General features: G+C 32.3%; 1 long non-coding RNA gene across 1 annotated transcript; it reads right to left on the reverse strand.

Annotated features, from left to right (window-relative positions):
- Positions 1–3,029: 3,029 nt before the first annotated feature.
- Positions 3,030–5,770, reverse strand: LOC120146079. Its single transcript, XR_005518182.1, has 3 exons — positions 5,698–5,770; positions 4,341–4,399; positions 3,030–3,282 (listed from the first exon to the last, which is right to left on the reverse strand). It is a non-coding gene; the product is annotated as an uncharacterized LOC120146079 (long non-coding RNA).
- Positions 5,771–5,974: the final 204 nt, after the last annotated feature.

The raw sequence follows: 5,974 nt of genomic DNA on the forward strand, positions 1-5,974 counted from the left end.
AAAGTAAACTAGATTGTCCTAGTGTCACTGATGAGTCAACCTTAATTGATGATCACCGCTGCTATAGTTGCACTCCTTACTCAGTTAATCTCTGCTTTTACTTACGCGTGGAAATAACACACGTTAAGCATTTACTTAGTGAGACATAATATTGTAACAAACATTAAGGTATACATCATTATCTCATGGTTATTTGATTTCAAACTAATTCGTAACATCCAAAGGATTAGATAAGTCCCTCTTATTGAAACCAACTTCTTTTATACTATCAGCATACACATCCTTAGTATGTCCAACATACTTTTCTTTCTTTTCATTTTTCTTTAGTAACCATTTGTAAATTTCAGTTATGGCCTCTTTTTAGACCTTAATACATATGTTCATGCATTTTAGTTATGGCATCCTTTCATGCCTTTATGCATCCGTTCATGCATTTTTAGTTATAGCATCATTTCATGCCATAATGCATCCGTTCATGCATTTTCGTTATGGCATCCTTTCATGCCTTAATGCACCCGTTCATGCATTTTAGTTATAGCATCCTTTCATGCCTTAATGCATTCGTTCATGCATTTTAGTTATGGCATCCTTTCATGTCTTAATGTTGTGTATGCATTTTAGTTATGGAATCCTTTCATGCCTTAATGTATCAGTTCATGCATTTTAGTTATGACATCCTTTTATGCCTTATTGCATCCGTTCATGCATTTTAGTTATGGCATAGTCAATACTATAAAACATACATTAATTTAAACATTCTAATTTGAAGCAGTATGAATATTATTCATCTCAAATAATTACAATAAATGTACTCACCTGGTGATCCCCTCTAATCGAAATAATTTTTTTATTTACCAATTTAGTCTTTAATGAATTTTTGGGCCGTTACAACTCTACCCCTAAAAAATATTCGTCCTTGAATTTTGCACCAGATTTGAATAAACGTAAACATAGTTGTAATTTCACATCATTAGTTTCCTTCACACAACACGAACTAAAAGTTTATTGGTATCATGTTGAATGCTAATAACTCTATCTCATCACTATAAGTCGCATCACATCGATCGAATTTAATAATATTCGAGAGCAGCAGTCCTATTTACGAATTGAAAGTAATTTTTTCCTAAACCCCACATTTCAATAAGGTCATCGAACAAAATGAGTATCCCTTTTTAAGAACTCATAGTTAAGTGAAATATATTCAAGTATCAAGCGAATCACCAAAGAATCACAGCGATAGAGTCACGAGAAATCTAAGTATTTTTTTGTTCGTGACAAAATTTCAAGAATTTACGAAGGATCGTAGATTCTACTTAGAATTTGTTAGACTGAGATAAATGTGATCTTTGATTTACAAAGACCACTCTTCCAACTTGCTCATCGATATCCGAGTTTTGAATAAGGATACCATGGAGGTAGCAATGAGGACACAATCGAATGTCAATTCAAACACAGACCGAACAATATTTTAACAAGGGCACATGTGCCAATGCAGATAGAGTTCCTATCATACTCAAATCAACTAGGACTCAACATAAAATGGATGTGAATTTAATTTATAACTCAAAGAATTCACAACCTATAGGGTACAAAACTCGAATTCATAAACATGAGTTTTAATAATCTTGAGCCATCATCATCTTGGATCGAATGATTTCTCTCTTTGAAAGTTTCCACGAGTTGTCACATCATAGGTTCTCACAAGAATATGATAAATAGCTTTGAAGCCTAATTTTATCATCAAACTTAATCAAAAACTGGTTAAGAAAGATCATCTTGAAGATCAGAAGAAAGAGTTCATCAAATCACATAAGATCAGAATTTGGCTAACTTGTCTAAATACATCAAATTCGTATAAACTCGAGTTCGAGGAATCCAACAGGGCATCGGAGGTATTCTTGCAACATAATTTGTAGAATTCACTTTCATAAATATGAACGTTCAGACATTTAAAGTAACCCAATCTCGGACTAGTGAGCCCCTTTTAACAAAAACTTAACTCACCACAATAACAACTCTTGTAAGAGCACAATCTATATTTTTTCCCAAATGAACACGACTACTTACCACCAAGAGATATTCAAATACGTAATATTATTTTTGAAAATGAGAGGTATTCATTTAACAAGGCTAGATGGAATTCATTTGTCAAAGCAAGTAAAAGATCAATTGCATTGATTACGAACATCATTTCAGAATTGCGGGTAAGAAATTGCCAATGGTGAGAAGGCTTTCACTCATTGAATATGAGGAAATTCCTAATTGAACGTTCGAAATTAAGAGCTTATGGAAACGTCATCAATGGAATCATCCATCACCATGACGAGATCACAGTGAAATATTTTATCTAAAAAAATATGAGAGAATTTATCATAACGCCCGACCTCTAAGATATGACAAGGACCCTTTTATTAATAGGTGTCATATTGGAGAATAAACTCTTAATAACAAATACAACTAATCAACATACCTTTATAAGCATCGACTTAAGGGATTAAAAATCGACTTCCTTTCATACTAATTCGATTAACTAGATGCGATCCATAGGGAACCCTAAAACTCATCCTTCATAATTTTCACGCCGATGTGGAAGCTTCACCTTCGCTCTGCACTCTGATACTCAAAACCTAGGTTGGGGAAAGAACTTACATGTCTATTTCTAATTCACGACATCGATCATAAAAAGATGTCAAGATCAACTCCTACTCTTTGGAATCAACTATTGCTGCTTCAAGGTTTCCATTATGCACTCAATTGCTATTTTCTCGTTTTGATATAAAAATACCACTTTTATCAAGTTTTGAACCAAACTAACATATTAACTTACTAGTCAATGATGTACGAATGACATCAGTCTCAGTCTATGAATACAAATTAAAACCTTTGAGGGCATATAGGAATCGACCAGGTTAACCTAGAACCGACTAAACTCTAGCTTTGACACCGTTAAATCTAACACCCCCAACCGAACTGGGAAATCAAATCCGAATCAACGATGTCACATTGGACCACCAAAGTGATCCTACAAATCAAGACTTAGAAAAATACAATTTACTTAAAAGTTAAAATCCAATAATGTGGAATATAAAAAAAATAAGCATTTATAAAATGTGGAGCTCCTTTATTTGAAAACCAAAATACTTAAATAAAAAAATTGCAACAAACTCGAATAAAATCATAATCTTTACATTCTCACTTAAGTCTTCATCGTTGTATTCTGGTACTTCCACTGAGACTCCTCTGATGACATCGTTGCCCCATTGTGATCCTCAAAACCTGAACCTGTAGAGGTAATAATTAAAAGGGTGAGCTATTAAGTCCAATGAGTACACATTGACCCTACTACATTTCATGAGTCACATAAAGTCAACATGCTAGCCATTTATGAACTTAAGCCATTAATCAATGATTCTCATAGTCTTATCATTATAAGTCAGGTTCATTATACTTCCCCAAGTTTTAAAGGATATCATGTCTTTTCTCATCAAATTACCCTACTCGTCCTATCATATTTGTAATCTTAGTAACTCTAACTTCATTATGTAGTAGGTATGGTAATTGTCCAATCTAGGATATTCCTTTAATTTAATGAAGTAGTTCCATCATATTAGTTTCTTCATTATGTATTTATCCAACAATTGTCTTATCCCGAATAAAGTATTTAGTTCTATCATCAACATGGGTAAAAGATCATGCTTATAATCATTATTCACAAGCACGTGAATATCATGCATATAATCATTAGCAACAAGCACATGTATATCATGCATTTAATCATCAACATCAAGCACAGGTATATCATGCATATGACCATTATTACCAGGCGGATGTATATCATGCATATATTCATTATTAGAAAGAGCATGTATATCATGCATATAACCATTATTAGAAGGTGCATATATATCATGTATATAATCATTATTAGCAACCGCATGTATATCAAGCATATAATCATTAATAATAAGCACATCTATCATCATGCATATAATCATTAATAATAAGAACATGTATCATCATGAAATATTATCTAGATAAGGTGGGCCAATGTTATACTAATGCGGAATTGATCCTCTATATTAGACGAACCCGATGGTCCAAATGCACTGAAGTGTTATGAATCCGTAGGTCCAAACATATCGAAGTGTCAACACCACCACAGAGTTTCTCTGCTACGGTTAACAATCTCGAGAGACCAAGACGCAACTACTCAATTCTAGGCATGCCATTGTACCAAGAACCTCTAACTAGTTTACTTTGGCAATAACAATATCAAAATGCATGCAATGCACTCACCTCAGTATAATCAACCATCAATAAGAATAATCAGGATAACTTACCTTAAGCCTCCATATCATCATGCATCATCGTAATAAAGAGTGAGTCGACTTGCCTTAGCCTTCCCAATATTTTGCACCAAATCATGCAACATGAAAATAATTTATGCATCACAAAATACATATTTTATTCATTTATAAAGTCCATAAAACATTTACTACCCATAGGGTATTTTAAATCTTTCAACATAGAGGGTTCTTCAATCATTGTTATTCTTAACTAGTATTATTATCCATTTATCTTGTATTATTCTTGACATATAACCAATTAAGAGATGTCATATATTACATCAATAAGAGTAGCACGTAATCCCAACACTAACTTAAACAGGTTTACACCAGTCAAATTTAACATATATCTGTAGCAGGGAATTTATCATATACTTACACAAGTTAAATTTGTCACATAGTTCCCACAATAAACTCTAACATACTTACCCTAAAAGATCTAGTTCTTAACCTGAAATCTGGTTTGCAACCTGAAATATGATTTCCAACTTGAAATCTGATTTCCAACCTGAAATCTGGTTTTGAACCTAAAATCTATTTTCCACCCTGAAATTTGATTTCCAACATGAAATCTAGGTTCCAACCTAAAATTTGATTTCTAACCTGATATCTAATTTCCAACCTGAAATCTATTTTCAATCGAAAATATGATTCCTAACTCATAATTCCAAAAGTGAAATCATCATGTAACAGTTAAACTAAGCATGCTCATAATAGTTCTACCTAATCAATTTATCATCAAATAAGGCTCTTAGGAATTACTACCTAAACCTTAAATTGAGTGTTTATATATGACATGCAAATTATTGAGATTATGAAAATCATGAAAAAATTTAGAGTTCGAGGGGTACTCACCTCAAGGAAACTTCCAATACCTTTACTATAGATCTTACACATTTCCCTCGAAAGAATCACCTTTCTCCTCTTCCTTTTGATCTTTCATAATACTCTTTATACTAAATCAACCTAATGTCACTAAATATACTCTAACATCCTTAAAACACAAAGATATGACATGAATAATTAGAGAAGCATGGAGTCTCTTGCCTTTTTTCTCTAACCTCTAAGATTTACCTGTCTCATAACTTGATTTCTTTACTTGTATTAAGAAAGTACAACCTTAGAGGTATAATAAAATACTCATCACTCTTCATTCTATCAAAATATCTAAACTCATAAATTATCACTAGAACTTTCATGGACAATATTAGGGTTTAAACGTAACTCATTCAATATCTTCATTCTTATATTCAACTTGAAGGAAATAAGGAGATGAACATTTTTATCTCTCACAAGATAACATCATATCTAACTAGAAATTAAGGAAATGAAGAAGAGAGAGAGAACCTACATTGCATCTCTTTCACATGTTTTCTTACGGAAGAAGAAGAATATAATCCTTTTATCTTTTTCATCTCTTTATTTCCGTATATAACTAATTTTATAACAAAACTACAGCCACACAATTTATTTAGATTCAATGGTCTAAATTGAAGATGGAAAACCTCCATCCAATCTAGTGATTCATAATCACCAAGTAAAAATATCTTACAACTTTTGGGGATAATTAATATATTAAAGAGTCTCACTCTTTCCTTATTTTCACCTTAAAGATGTGTAATTCATTT

This window comes from Hibiscus syriacus, unplaced genomic scaffold (assembly GCF_006381635.1).
Source record: "Hibiscus syriacus cultivar Baekdansim isolate YM2019G1 unplaced genomic scaffold, ASM638163v2 tig00002511_pilon, whole genome shotgun sequence".
Lineage (NCBI taxonomy): Eukaryota > Viridiplantae > Streptophyta > Magnoliopsida > Malvales > Malvaceae > Hibiscus > Hibiscus syriacus.